Raw genomic sequence first — 15876 nt, forward strand, 5'->3', positions numbered from 1 at the left:
CCGATTGGGATGTCTCCATTTCGCCTAGTGTTCGGCAAAGCATGTCATCTACCTGTTGAGCTTGAGCATAGAGCTTATTGGGCCATTAAGGCTTTAAATTTTGATTTAACTCAAGCGGGTGAGGAGAGAAAGTTGCAATTGAATGAGTTGGAGGAGATACGTCATGATGCTTATGAGAATGCCAAACTGTATAAGGAGCGAACAAAGCTTTTACATGATAAATCTATTTTTCGCAAGTCTTTTACTGTTGGGCAGAATGTTTTACTTTATAACTCACGATTGCATTTGTTTCCAGGGAAGCTAAGATCCAGGTGGTCCGGTCCATTTGAAGTTACACAGGTGTTTCCTCATGGCGCTATTGAGATCCGCAATCACGGAGATGGGTCGAGCTTCAAAGTTAACGGTCAGAGGCTCAAACCGTATCTTGAGAATATCCCCACACCGGAGGAAGTGATGGTGATTTTCTTGGAGGAACCTGTCATTTCATCTTGAATGCGTCAGAGTCTTGCTTACGACTATAAACTTAGCACATTATGGGCAATCCCCACGTTTCTATCCCTTTGTACATTACAGTTTTATTTTTATTTTATTTTTTAGTTTATTCATACTCTCTTACCGGCTGAGAGCATAAATGGTTCCGGTAGTCGATGACCAGACTTTTGGTCCCTAGTTTGAGAGGTCTGTACTCAAACAACCGTTCTGGGATTGACCAGTTCGATCTTGAAGTATTGAATGAAAACCTTATGGTGAGTAACTTAAGGACTTGTGTTCAGCGCGTGATTCCTGCTGCCTTCAGTGGCCAGTCACACGAAGATTTCTTCAAAGTGTGATGTGGGATAGCGGTTTCATCTACGGATGATTACCTATGGGTACGGTTGATACGAGTAAACCTTCTTCGAGGGAGACTATGTATCATTCCTGGGGGTCTTTATTATTCTTTTTTTTTGTAGTCGTTATAGTGTTTTAACTTTTCCCCATTGAGGACAATGTCAGGTTTAGGTTTGGGGGGAGGGGGGAACGATTCTTTTATGTCTTAGCAATAATTTTCGTTCGATTTTTGTTCGTGGTTTTCAAATTACTCCTCTTAGTATGTGGTTAGCATTAGTAGAGTTAAAATAAGTTGCTCAAATGTTTTTCAAAAATTTTCGTAAATTTGTGTAGAATATGCCTATTATAAATCTGATATCATTTGTTGTGATTCATGAGAATTCAGTGGGATAGCTTCCTATTGCATTAGACTTGGAACTTAGTTGCAAAAGAGAACGTGTAAATCTAGTGTTGATCTATGTTAGTCTGAATAGTCTTGTATGCCTGTTTGAACTCATACCTCAGTAAAATTCCTTGTTGTAATGTATAAATGCAAATGGAAATGCTCTTGCTTGCAAAAGACAAATAACTTCAGAAACAGCCTGGGCAAACCCAGGGACATGCACCGGAATAGTCGGTTACTTAAAAATAAGTGCATGTGCAGTGAAGACGAATACAAAATGGTGGTAACACCAAAAGTATTCAGTGAAGAAAAAAAAAAAAAACAAAAATTACGCTGGTAATAGCAAAAGTGCGTTGGTAATAACGAAAAATGGTTTTAAATCTGGAAGCAATGAGTTTCCTTAACTTTGATGATGAATTGTAATTTGAAAGAAGTTACAAGTCAAGATTGAAATTGGTATTTCTTTGGTGAGATTGTAAGACAACAGACTTACTTTACTATTTTCTCTTAATTGTGATGTGACCAGGATTTTATTGTTATTTGCTGGCTCTTTGTTCTATTGAAGTAATAGTTTATGGGTCACATTGGTTCAGGTAGAGTAACAATGAGTGTATTTGGATTGATAATAGGCTATCTTTTACACAGGTTTTAATATTTCGCAAGATCTCATATGAATTTCAGATATTTTACGATACTAAGTGTTAGTCATATGCTAATGAGGAGTAAATTTTCTTTAGTTTTCCTTTTTATATTATTGATTTAGATGAATTTTGTGGGTAAATTTCATGCAAACCCTCACGAGACATAACTCGTCCACTACTGCAGAGTAGGGGTTTAACGGCTTGTTGCATGCGCTAAATGCAATCGTGCTCCCTACGAAAGTGGCATTTTGTTTTCCTAGGCTTAATTTTGGTTCGATTGTTGTTTTGCTAGGGACTAGTAAAGATTTAGGTTTGGGGGTGTGATAGATGCCATATTCTGACATGAGAACTAGGTTAATTATAATAGAATAACCTTTATAATTGTGTTATAGGTGGTTACTTATCGGTTTTCAAATGAAATGAGCATTTATTGAATTTGGCATTAATCATTGTCGATATTGCATATTTCTCTCCTGAATTATATTTCATTATTTTTTAGTCTTTTTTCTTCCTGAAATGCTTTTTATAGATTCAATTATGGAATTTCAGGAGAATTTGGGTGGAAAAGAAGATATTTACCAAAATGCCCTTAGTGAAATGGAGGTAATTTCTAGGGCAAATCGTTTTAAAATAAGAAAAATCATATTTAAGGGGAAGAGGAGCGTGAAGAGAAGAGAAACAGAGACCAAAAGAGAGGACTTTGACCAAAAACAGGGGAGGAACCCACCCGAGAGGAGTTCCCCACCGCTGTTCGCCGGCCAATACCTTTCGCCGCGTCACCGTCGTCCACCGCCGTCCACCGCCGTCCAGCAACTGAGAACAAACCCGAGGAGAGCTCGAGAGAGTCTCCGTCGAGGTGAGTTCGACAGTCGCTCGCCAAGCCGAGAAGTGATCCGAGAGGGCTTCTTCGGTGCTACTTCCGCTTTCCGACCATCCTCCGACGTCGTTTACATATTCCGACTCCAACCGAGACTCGAGAGAGCCGGTTAGAGAACGTCAGCTCTGTTTCGCTCTTCGCCGGACGTTACCTCCGTCCGTCGGCTTCTAACCGTCGTCGCCGGCGTCGTCTCTACCTCCGGCCACTCACTATTGCTACCCGACGCCACCAATTTCCGGAAATCGCAGCACCCGTGAGAACGAGTTGCTGCCCGAGCGAGAGGAGGAAGAAGGGGAGTAATTCGTCATTATTGAATTTAATTTTTCATATGGTTTGAACTTAGGTTTTGAATGTTAATTGAATCTGATTTGATAATTAAGGTTTATTTAAGATTTGTTTTCTTGATATTTGATTAAATTAGTTAATTAGGGTAAGATTATAATTGAGGTTAGATTTTGGTATTTTAATCCGATTTCTGTCTTTAACTCTAGGCGCCCGAGAGGGGCTAGACGCAAGGGTTGAGAATTCGGATTCGTGGTTACGTGGCTCTCGAGAGAGGCACGAATCACGGTAAAATCCAGAGTTGACGTTTCCTGTTGTGCAAGTAGTTAATTAAATTATTGCTTGATAATTTAGGATATAATTAGTATTTAGTTCATATTAATTCATCATATTTGGTTAGGCTAGTTGACTGAAGAATACACGAAATTCAATCCTCCCTGTGGATATGATCCTCGCTTACTGCTAGATTACATGAACGATTCGTACGCTTGCGAGGTATAAAAGTCGATGTAACTAAAATTCTACATCAACTGCCTCTACTAGTAACACAAGGAAAACCTCACTGCAATCTCTGCCTGCAACCACTGCTACCTCTGCCTCTGCCTCTGGCAACGGTGAGTCTCCACGACTCCAGGCTCTAGGCAATGGTGAGTCTCCACAACTCCAGCCTCTGGCAACGGCGAGTCTCCACGACTCCAGCCTCTAGGCAAAGGCGAGTCTCCACGACTCCAACCTCTAGCAACGGCGAGTCTCCATGATGTTCCCAACAGACAGGTCTCTGCCACTGGTAATGCATAAACGACCATGTCGGCATAGCTGTACTTATCACCCTCAAACTCCACCTGCTCACTGATATGCCCTAACTGAATATTCCACAGACTAGTCGTGTCAAAAAATTGAATATGAAGATAAGGAACCTACTGCAGTACCTATGACTGTACTGCCTTGAAGCACATAAAAGGTTACTAACCTTTTTCTCTTTCATCACAACCAGTGTCCCTATATAGACCTCCAAAAAACTCCACCTTTAGCTGTATATTTGCAGCCAAGGTAATCAAGAAAACCTACAGAAAACAAAAAAAAACTGGTGCATGCCGAACTTCTTACAAAATTCTCACTATACCGCCATACATCTTGATCTGAACCGTTCCAATCCCAAACAATCTTACAGAGCAAAAAATCCCCATCAAAACTGTACCACCATCTATCGACTGATATGTCGCAGAAAAATCCTAGATAGGACACATGTGGTAGGAACGACTTGAATCAAGTATCCACTCACCCTGTGAGTGTGCAACCCTCAACTGTGAGAACATATTCTGAACCATCAGAATGATCTTCAACAAACCCAGCAACCTCTTCCTTTTCTTCTTTTTTCTCCTTCTCTTTCAATTTTGGACAGTCTCTTGCAAAATGACCTGGTTGATGACAATAATAGCACTTGCCCCCTTTCCCCTTTGACTTCGGCCTAGAACGACCACTGCCTCCAGAATCCTTCTCCTTCGTTCGCCCTCGAACAAATAGACCATCTGTTTGCTCCTCACTCCCACTGGTAGACACCTTCTTCCTCAACTCGTTAGAGTATAAAGATGCCTTAACATCCTCCATAGAGATGGTATCATGCCCATGGAGCATAGTCGTAACGAAGTGCTCATAGGATGGGGGTAAAGAGCACAGCACAATCAGTGCTTGATCCTCATCTTCCACGGTAATATCTATATCTCTCAAATCCATAATAATCTTCTTGAACTCATTAAGATGGTCTTTGAGAGATGCACCTTCCTTCATCTGAAGAGTGTAAAGTCGTTGCTTCAAATACAACCCATTCGTGAGAGATTTAGTCATATAAATACTCTCCCACTTCAACCACAAACCAACTGTTGTCATCTCATCTGCAATTTCCCGCAAAACCTCATCAGCCAAACACAACTGAATGGAACTGAGAGCTTTGATGTCAAAATCCTCCTTGGCTTCTTCTGACATCGTAGCTGGAAACTTATCCTTTCCATTCAATACTCTGTGGAATCCTTGTTGTACTAACATGGCACGCATCTTCACGCGCCACAAACTGAAACTCATCTGCCCATCAAAATTCTCTAATATATACTTCGTAGTCATAATTACCAAAATACCGTCGGTCACAAAAAATGCTCAGATTGCTTAAATCTTCTCTCTGACCTCTCTGATAAACAGAATTTCTTCTCTCTCGTCACTTCTAGAATCCAACACCGAACAATGCCCCCCAAAAAAAATTCTTCTTCCCCTCGGCACTAACAGAAACCACCAACCAATGCCAAAAAAAAAATTTCTTCCTCCTCAACATTGTCAGACACCACCAACCAGTGCCAAATTTTTTTTTTTTCTTCTTCCTCGGCACTAACAGAAACTACCAAATGGAAGCTCGTGACAGAGAGCTCTCTTCCTGTCAGCGGAAATAGAGGGAAACAAACGGAATTCCGGCGCCATCGTCGGAAAATCTCGCTCTGATACCACTTGTTATAACCAGGGGCTAAATCCGAGCATAATATACCCTAATCTGAGAGTATATTCACCACGAAGCATACAAACCACATAGAAAACACAATATGGGCATAAATAACAGTAAATCAACAGCAAAACACAAGAAGCGACAACCTACATCATAGGAGGAGACAAAAATCCACTAATCGGAAAGGGGTAAAGCTTTGCGGCTTCTAGCATACAAAATCGAGTTCCTACACAAAGTCAAACTCCGATTTCTCCCTCTACGAACCCCTCTTTCTCTACGCAGAGAATCCCCTGAAAAACCCTCGTCGTCCCGACCTCTTCTCCTCAAAAACCCCTAAATCAGAGAACTCCCGATTTAATTTCGTAATCGGGTCTCGATGCGGATCCGAACCGGGTAAACGGATTCAAGACACCCGATTAACATGGATAATGAAAAGGACTTTGGAACAAACAGGCTTTTCACTTCTGGATTGAGTATGTTTGTAACAGTGTGCAATTGTAGTACTGAAGAGTTGGACTGACCTCTGTGAGTGGCAGAAAATTCTCCAGACTGCAGTTGGGCAGCTAAAAAGACCTCTGAGGCATTGCAAAAGTTTACTGGGGATATTCTCGACAAGTAAGTTAGAATAACTAAAACATTTTCCAGAAAAAAAAAGACAAAAATTTATGAATTACAAAACCAAATGTTGCACTGCCCAGGATAATGATGTGTTTTAGAGCTGATGACCCACTATGCTGCACGATTCTTTAAAATACTTTGAAGGGTGTTAAATCTACAGTATAAACATAGATAAAGTTGTGGATCAGTGCTAAGATTTGGGAGTTCTCTGAACGTATTACAGTGATGAGGTTTTTTTTTGAATACAAAGCAAGGTGAGATCTGAAGCCCAAATTTAAATTATCAAATTCCAAGAGTTGGCCACACTTTCATATGGTCGAGATCCTTCCCCAGCCAGTGGGAGATAACAGAGAATAGAGTTCTCACATCTGGAACCTTTTTTAAAAGAAAAGATCGGGATTCTTAGTAAATCTGATGGGCACTACTCAATCATTGAATTTGAAGAATCACATAGTTATAATGTACCATAGATAAAGCATATCGCAATCATAAGCTATTTGTTAATGTAAATATGTATATTTATCTTTATTTGTCTTTTTTGGTTTGTCCAAGGGTATAACTGTAATTTTCCCTTTCCCTCTTCCTTTCGAATAGGGTTTCTGTTGAACCCGTCGGCAGATTGTATTTTCGACATTTTTCTGAGTTGCATAAGAAAAACTCTCTCAAATCAGAGAGATTTACATGGTATCAGAGCGGGAAATCGAGCGATTTTGCTTCGATTTGGTTGTCTAAGGTGATTTGGTTGCTCCCGCACTCAAATTTTTTCTTTTTCTGCTCGGATTGCGCTCGTTCTGCTCGTCTTCCGCCTCGCGCGGCTCGTCTGCTCCACGTCCGGTGATCTAGGGTCCTTGAAGACGTCTCACCGCCCCGCAAAACCCCTGTCGTTGGTTGCATTGTCGTTTCGGCACCATCAGAGCTCGGTTTCCATCTTTTTCTCGGTTCTTTGTGTTACTCTGTTTCGTCGATTTCTGGTACTCATGGTGCGGTGAGCGTGGATTTCTGCATTTGGTTTGAAGGTTCGGAGTGGGATTTGGCAGCAACTTTGTGTGGCTGTTTGACGCTCTCATGCATCTGTTTTTTGTTTGAGAAAGTGTGATTTCGATTTGTATTGTGAGCAAGGTTGATTAGCTTGGCTGGATTAAGAATTGGCTTCGGTTGTTGCGTGTGGCACTTTTGCTGTTAGACTTACAGTCCTATGGATTCAATTAGCCATGATATGAAGGTTATCTCTGTCCGGTTAAATGGGAGTAATTACTCCCTTTGGAAGTTTGTGATGAGAAATTTTTTAATTGGAAAGGACTTGTGGGATTACATTGATGGACAAATCACTGCTCCAGAGCCTACATCCACTGACTTCATAAAAGAAAATAAGAAGTGGTTGACTGATAATGCAAAGATCATTACTTGGATTAACAACTCAGTAGATCCGTCTATCAGTTTGCAACTTTTGAAGTATGAGACTGCAAAAGAAATATGGGTCTACTTGGAAACTCTGTATGAACAGACAAATTTTGCTAAAAGGTATCAAATTGAGACAGAACTGCGGTCTGCTAAGCAAGGTGATCGTACAATTCAAGAATTCTACTCATTTATGACACCTCTGTGGGATCAACTATATATGATGGATCCACCCTCCTTTCGGAAGCTCCCTGAATATACCAGAGCATGTGATGATCGCAAGCTTACCGATTTCCTTATGGCTCTTCGCAGTGATTTTGAACTGATAAGAGGATCTATGATCCATAGAGTTCCACTACCCACCTTGTCTGCAGCTGTATCTGAATTGTTGGTTGAAGAAACACGATTGAGGTCTTTGGGTGGACCTTCTTCCAGTAAGACATCCTCGCCTGATATGTCCCAGGTACTTGTTTCCGGCACCCACCCTTCTCAACCATCAGGGGGCATACTTGGTTCTGGAACATACTCTCAAACTCATCAGTCATCCGGGAAGCCAAAAATACCAGTTCCACAAGATGAATGTTCCTACTGTCATGGTAAAGGTCATTGGAAACACCAGTGCCCCTCATTACAAAGCAACACTAAACATCAAGGCAATTTCAAACCTCCACAACATCATGCCTCCAGTCGTCAACATCAAGGCCACTTCAAATCTGCACCACATCATACCTTTAGTCGTCCACCACATAGAGGTTTTCGTCCATCTGCTGCCATTGGATCGTTGGATTATTCAGAGGCACCTCCTGCACCAGCTCCCCCCAGCAGTGATTCTACGCTTGATCTCTCATCATTAGCTGCCGAGCTCACTCGCATTCTTAGCAAGTCGTCTGCTCCCAGTACTCAATTTGGATCCCATGCAGGTATGTCTTGTTTGGCTAGCTCCAGTGACACTCACAAATGGATCTTAGATTCTGGGGCCACACACCATATGACCCCCCACTTGTCTCTTCTACATGATTGTGTTAAGCCTTCTCATCCAGTTAACATCCAAGCTGCTAATGGCTCTTCCATGCCACTAGCCTCAGTTGGAACTGTCTCTCACTCTACTTGGTCATTATCTGATGTTCTCTATGTTCCCCATCTCGCTGTTAACCTTCTTTCCATTGGCAAACTCACTGATTTAGGTCTTACCATTTCATTTGCTTCTGATCATTGTCTTATATAGGATCGCAAGTCCGAGAGGCAGATTGGGATAGGCCATAGAGAAGGTGGTCTTTATTTGCTTGATGACTTAAAATTACCGGTATCTCTGCAGGTGTCTAGTTTATCAGTTCAATCCATGTTGCAAGATTTACTTTCTGTAAATAATCCTTTTTACTTATGGCATACTCGTTTAGGACATGTTTCTGCTTCTCGTTTACAGTTTATGATCACACACAACATGTTGGATTCTACTATTAAATATTCCCCTCTTAGTGATTGTGTTGGTTGTCATCTTGGCAAACAATGCCATTTACCTTTTACATTAAGTCACTCAGTTACTTCTTCTCCTTTTGATCTTGTTCACTCTGATGTTTGGGGCCCGACACCTGTACCCACTAAGGGTGGGGCTCGTTTTTATGCATTGCTTGTCGATGATTTCACTCATTTCTCTTGGATATTTCTTATGCATCGCAAATCTGATTTTTATTCTATTTATGTTCAATTTTGTGCTATGGTGCGGACCCATTTTTCTACTCACATTAAATTTTTTCGCTCTGATTCGGGTGGTGAGTATATGTCATCTTTATTGAATGATTTTCTGAAGTCTGAGGGCACTATTCATCAGTTGTCTTGTCCTTACACCCCTCAGCAGAATGGTGTTGCAGAACGTAAACATCGTCATCTTGTTGAAACTGCTCGCTCCTTGCTGCTCCATGCCTCTGTCCCTCCTGAATTTTGGGGGGAAGCTCTTCATACTGCCACTTATTTGATTAATCGTATTCCTTCATTTTTTTCTGGCAGTATCTCCCCTTTTGAACGGTTATATCGTGTTTGTCCTACCTATGAACACTTGCGTGTCTTTGGCTGCGCATGCTTTGTCTTATTACCCCCTTCCTATCGCACAAAATTATCTGCCAAATCTGCTTTATGTGTGTTTCTTGGTTATGGGTTTGGTCAAAAAGGATACCGATGTTACCACCCTGAGTCCGGTAAACTATTTGTTTCTTGTAATGTTAAGTTCTTGGAGCAATTTTGTTACTTTCGAATTCTCTTGTCTACACCTAGTTTGCATGATCCAGAATTGTTACACATTGATCCCTTTGTTTCTGATGAGCCCCATGATGACCAATTAATCACTCACCATCCGTCTCCTGATTCACCTCTCAGTCCGGAGGCTTCCTCTAGTCTGCCTTCACAATAGTCACATGCAGGTACTGACTCACCTTCTCCCATGGTGCCTCTCCCTCTCGACTCTCTGGACTCTGGTGACCCGCCTCTTGCCACTCCTCGCGTCTCCACTCGTATCCGCCGTCCACCTCAGAGGTATAGTCCATCTTCATATTTGTTCTCTTCTCCCTATTTGACTTTTTTGTCTAGGATTCATTCTTTTGTTGAGCCTAAGTCCTACAAGGAAGCTGCATCCGATGCAAATTGGCGCCAAGCCATTAATGATGAGCTCACTGCCTTGCACCAAACATGTACCTGGGAGTTGGTGCCACTTCCTCCAGGTAATCATGTTATTGGTTGTAAATGGATTTTCAAAGTCAAAACTCAATCTGATGGTACACTTGAGCGCTACAAAGCTCGGTTAGTTGCTAAAGGGTTCTCACAAACTGAAGGCCTTGATTATGATGAGACTTTTGCTCCTGTTGCTCAAATGAAGACCATTCGTACCTTGATCTCTATTGCAGCAGTTCACAGATGGCATCTTCATCAATTGGATATTAAAAATGCTTTTTTAAATGGTGATTTGACCGAGGAGGTATATATGCGACCACCACCAGGCCTTTCTCATCCTGCTGGTTACGTTTGCCGTCTTCGACGGGCTTTATATGGTCTCAAACAGGCTCCTCGCGCTTGGTTTGAGAAGTTTAGTTCCTCCTTGCTTCGTCTTGGCTTTGTTGCTTCCAACTATGATTCTGCCATGTTCATTCGTAAAACTATTGTCGGACATATTGTGGTCCTTCTATATGTTGATGATATGATTGTGACTGGTACTGATGAAGATGGCATTGCAGATCTTAAATGTCAACTTCATTCTCTTTTTGAAATGAAAAATCTTGGCTATTTACGGTATTTTTTGGGTATTGAAGTTGCCTATTCTCCTGAAGGTTATATTTTGTCTCAGTCAAAGTACATATCTGAAGTGATCAGTCGCGCAGGATTGACAGATGATAGGATTATCGACTCTCCCATTGAACTCAATCACCGCCTTGGCCCTACAGATGGTGACTTGTTGTCTGAGGTTACCCGGTACAGAGAGGTTGTTGGGTCCTTGGTTTACTTGACGGTCACCCGTCCTGATATTACCTATGCTGTTCATGTGGTTAGTCAGTTTGCTTCCGCCCCTCGTACCACTCATTGGACTGCCGTTCTCCGCATCTTACGTTACTTACGTGGCACTGTGCATCATGGCTTACTTTTGTCCTCCACCTCTGATTTGGTTCTCACTGGTTATTCTGATGCTGACTGGGCTGGTGATCCGACAGATCGCAAATCGACTACTGGGTATTGTATCTTCCTTGGCAATTCTTTGGTGGCTTGGAAGAGTAAGAAACAATCCGTTGTCTCTCGCTCTTCTGCCAAGGCAGAATATCGGGCTATGGCGTCCACTGCTGCTAAGTTAATTTGGTTTCGCCGCTTACTTGAAGAACTTGGCTTTCCTCAACTGTCTGCTACTCTTATGTTTTGTGATAATCAAAGTGTCATTCAGATTGCCAAGAATCCTGTCTTTCATGAGCGTACGAAGCATATTGAGATTGATTGTCATTTTGTGCGACATCACTACTTACAAGGCTCTCTCACCTTGCCCCATGTTTCCTCCACATCTCAACTTGCTGATGTCTTCACCAAATCGCATACAGGTCCTCGTTTTCAGCATCTCATCAGCAAACTTATGGTCCTTGCACCTTCATAAGTTTGAGGGGGGGGGGGGGGGGGGGGGGTGGGTGTTAATGTAAATATGTATATTTATCTTTATTTGTCTTTTTTGGTTTGTCCAAGGGTATAACTGTAATTTTCCCTTTCCCTCTTCCTTTCGTATAGGGTTTCTGTTGAACCTGTCGGCAGATTGTATTTTCGACATTTTTCTGAGTTGCATAAGAAAAACTCTCTCAAATCAGAGAGATTTACACTATTCTCCCTCAGAAGATTCCGTACACCTTCCTGGTCCAGGAATGCAGACCAATGCTACATCAGAGAAAGGTCATTCGTATTTTAAAAGCACCAATTTGAAATAAAATTTAGACGATGGGGATATCTTTTCCGTGTTAAAACGACAATTCTTGCTTTCAGAACTGGAAAGTGGAGCACGGCTTCATGAAAAAGCTTCAGGAGAACTTCTGGGCATCCCATCCGACTACTACATGAATTTCATTAACAAGGACCCAAACCCTTGATTCGATGGTTAGGCACATCTTGAAGAAACTTCCCTCAGAAGAATGGAATCGTCAAGAGAGTAGCAGGGGCATGACCATCATTTCAGATCTCTCCAGTTATCCCTAGCCGCCTGATCTTAACTCTTTTGTTTTTATTTTTTTGTAGGAAGAGATTCTCTAGGAGGTTGGAAAGCATGAGATTCTATAACTATTGTATCCAAATAGGTATGCAACTTACATGGTGTCTTGTAATTCTGGATTAAAATATTTTCCCCACCTATACTCTTGCTTATAAATAAGCGACTCAGTGAGGAGTGCAACGAAGTATCGGAAACGTAAAACTCGAGCGTCAATTGGAAGAGAGAGGATGGCACCATCAGCAAAGCTTGAAAAGATAGGGAAGGAGACGTTTGATATCATTGACGGGTTTTATGGGCGGAGGAGAGCCCCTCAAGCTCAAGCTAAACCACCTGCACCGCCTCCTCCAAAGGAAGGAATCGACTGCAGGCAGGCGGCCAAGAAGCATGGCGGACTTTTGTACGTGGAGTTCGGCCGTCGTAGGCCTTTCTGATGTTTCTATATCTACTCTTGGCTTCTCTTCTCCTGCCCTTTCAGTTCACTGTAACGATAGCATATATAGCAGGCACGATGTGTGCTTGATCACGGTTCTGTATGCAGTCTCATTGTAAATAAATATAGTGCTGTATTTGGGTTTCTAAGAATTTGGTATGCATGAAGGCGTCTTGATGTTATGTAGTGCTTAATTATGACAATATATACGTCTTGAGAATCTGGAATTTCCGAACTTGATTTGAGATTCTCCTTATAGCATAGAATCATTAGTTGAGTCAGGACTCGGCTCGGCAGCCCCAATGAAATCAAATCAATTTTTTCGAGCAGTAATAAGAAGGCAAGTCTTGTTCCTTCACTGGTCACTTGACACCTCCATATCAAATCCAAGTTCATAAGAAGGCCAGTATCATATAAAAATTACTCCTATTGTATTTAGTTAATTAAAACTATGCCTGTTCAATTATTTGTTTAATTAAGTTAAATATATTTTACTTATTTATTAAGATGTTTCTTCCTTCCCTAAGGGAAAAAAAATAAAATGGAATTCTTAGTCAGGTTTTAAATATTTTAAATAAATAAAAATAAAAACATAAATGTATCAGGTAGGAAATTGTAAATATCATATGTCTAGCCGTCTTAGCTCAGCTGGTAGAGCGCATGGCTTTTAACCATGTGGTCGTGGGTTCGATTCCCACAGACGGCGTAATTTTTTTGTAAATTTGAATAATTTCTCTTCTTTTTTATCTACGAATCAACCCTCATAAATATGGGTGGATCTTAGTGTAATGAGTTTTTTTTTTAATTTTTTTAGAGTAATTTCACTAAAAAGGGGAGGCATAAGTACATATACTCTCATACTAGTTCAGATATCTAGGATACTAAGCCCTAATCAGAGCTTAGAAGTAGATTGAACGGGTGGATGGGTTCAATCAGAGCTTAGAGGCATAAAATAAGCTTTTGCCTCTTCTCTTTTTGGTTTTTACCCATCTCTAGCGTTAAACACACGATGGCTTTTTTAGGCATTTTCGGTTTCTGCTTGTGATCAACGGGATAACTTGAGCCACAGGACCCTGGTATTAATCTTCCCAAAGATCTTTGACGTTGGACCACGGATGGATGATGTGGCTCAAATGATCGTCACTCGTGTGACATAAAAAAGCTTCTAGATTCCTAACATCGCTTGGCCTCATCAATTTTCAAGAGGTTCAGAATAAAAGAAAAGCGCACTGGAACATGTTCTGTTTCATACCTTTATAAAATCAATAATGGAGGCAACAGGAATAAAAGGCTAAAATGATCTGCCAGTGGGCAATCTGAGCTACCCCTACAGGATTTTTCTGTTAGTGTAAAATACTTCTTTTGCAATACAAAGTGTAGTGTAAAATACATTTTTTGTGTTAGTGTGCATAATGAGATGTGCCGTGTAAAGTGTAGAGAGAATTTTTACTAATATAGATTTAACTTTTATAATTTTTATTTCTTTTTTATTAATAAACTAAAAGAGAGATTTTAATTTGTTATAAAATAATAATAATTTAAAATTAAATTATAATTAATTAATTAATTAATTATATAAAAATAAATTAATAAAGCAAATGCTTACTTTTATAATATCAAAATAGTTAATCAAATTTCTACTGCATTCACAACAAATGGCAAGTATGTGGTTTGTGCAAGTGAAGATTTTCATGTCTATGTATAACAGTGATTCTTGACCAAGTAGAGAAAAATTGATCAACATAACTAAGTCATATGAACATTTCCACTGCCGAGATGTATCAGTGTCTATTCCATGGCCTGACATCGTTCGCCCTCAAGAATTTTTTAATAGTGATCAATATTGAAGGGGAATTCAGCACCGATAGTTTTTTGTATAGATAGTAATGCTATGTGGCTAGTGAGGATTGTAATATTCAAACCATTCTTTGCTTTAATTCTACATAAGTGGAAACATTGTCCAAAAAGATAGGAAAAAAAGGGGTTGCATAAGAGACTAAAGATAACTGAATCAAAAGTAAGAAAAAGAGAAACTGAGACAAATTAGCAGCAGTGATCGCTTCAACAAGTACGATTAGAGACCAGACCGAACAAGAGGAGAGGTAGCAGCTAGTAAGAGAGCCCCCTTTGAAATCATGGCTGCCATCCTGGGTGACACCTTTCCTAGTTCTGGTGGTAGGCAATATGATGATCGTTGAATAACTCTTCTAACTTGTGAAAAATGGCTAAATTGTTTATTAGTTTACATTGACAAAAATGTCGGTACCAAATTTGTAGGTGCGGTACTAGTAATGCAATCCGTCACTGTCAAAGAGAATGTGAAAATCAAAGAATAAATTAAAGAAGAAATCAAAGCACCGGAAGGAAAAATCATACCTGTGGAGTTCGTCGACTTTGTAAAATCGTGACGAAAGAAGAAATCATGGCGGAGGACCTCCATACAATGGTGTCGGATGGGTCAAACTAGAACGGAAACAAGGACGAGGAACAACTAGATGAGCATGAAGAGGAAGGAGGAGAGAAATTTTTTAGTTTCTCATTTAATGTCTCAGCATCGAGCATTGAGTGAAACGACAAGGGAAAGTGAATTCACTTTCACTCATTTTTCCACTTGAACGAGTGATAGTGAATTACCAGCGTAATTCACTTCACACCCCACTTACAATGCACTAACGCTTTTGGGGTCACTTTCCCTTACACGGTCCAGTCCTTTCTATGCCGACGATCGTATTCCACTCAGATGGGTATCAAAAGACTTAACTGAATTTCTTTCATCAGTTGGAATCCTGAACTTATCCTTGACTGATTTCCAAGTAGGTCTGTGATATGTATGAATCATCGAAAGTGGACCAACCTGATCCATTAGGACCACTGGCAGAAGCAAAAGTGGGCTGATACCCCGGTATAAGTTGGAAGCCTCGCCTGGTGGCTTCTCATGCATCTAACCAACCTCATCTTGTTTGTATAACCTAACCAGCTCTATTTTCAGCAGCAAATCTTCCCCTTTAGGATGACATCTCAGTCTGATCTCTCAAAGATAGGGAGAGAGGGGTTCTGCCTCGTTGATGAGTTTCGCAGGAGGAAGAGGAACACCTCTTCTACGAAAATTCCCGGTCAAGCTTATGTTTACAAAGTGGTGCACACTCCTCCAAGTGCAGAGGCTGTAGTGGAGCCGCTCATGGCAGGGGTAAACGTGTTTCCTGTAAGAAGGG

General features: G+C 40.8%; 1 non-coding gene across 1 annotated transcript; it reads left to right on the top strand.

Annotated features, from left to right (window-relative positions):
* Window positions 1–13297: 13297 nt before the first annotated feature.
* On the top strand, window positions 13298–13370 carry TRNAK-UUU (transfer RNA lysine (anticodon UUU)). Its single transcript has one exon. It is a non-coding gene; the product is annotated as a tRNA-Lys (tRNA).
* The last annotated feature ends 2506 nt before the right edge of the window (window positions 13371–15876 follow it).

The sequence above is a fragment of the Aristolochia californica genome, unplaced genomic scaffold, assembly GCF_029961685.1.
Source record: "Aristolochia californica isolate CCGP_79_NKW_82.1479 unplaced genomic scaffold, dmAriCali1.0.hap1 SCAF_2, whole genome shotgun sequence".
Taxonomy (NCBI): domain Eukaryota; kingdom Viridiplantae; phylum Streptophyta; class Magnoliopsida; order Piperales; family Aristolochiaceae; genus Aristolochia; species Aristolochia californica.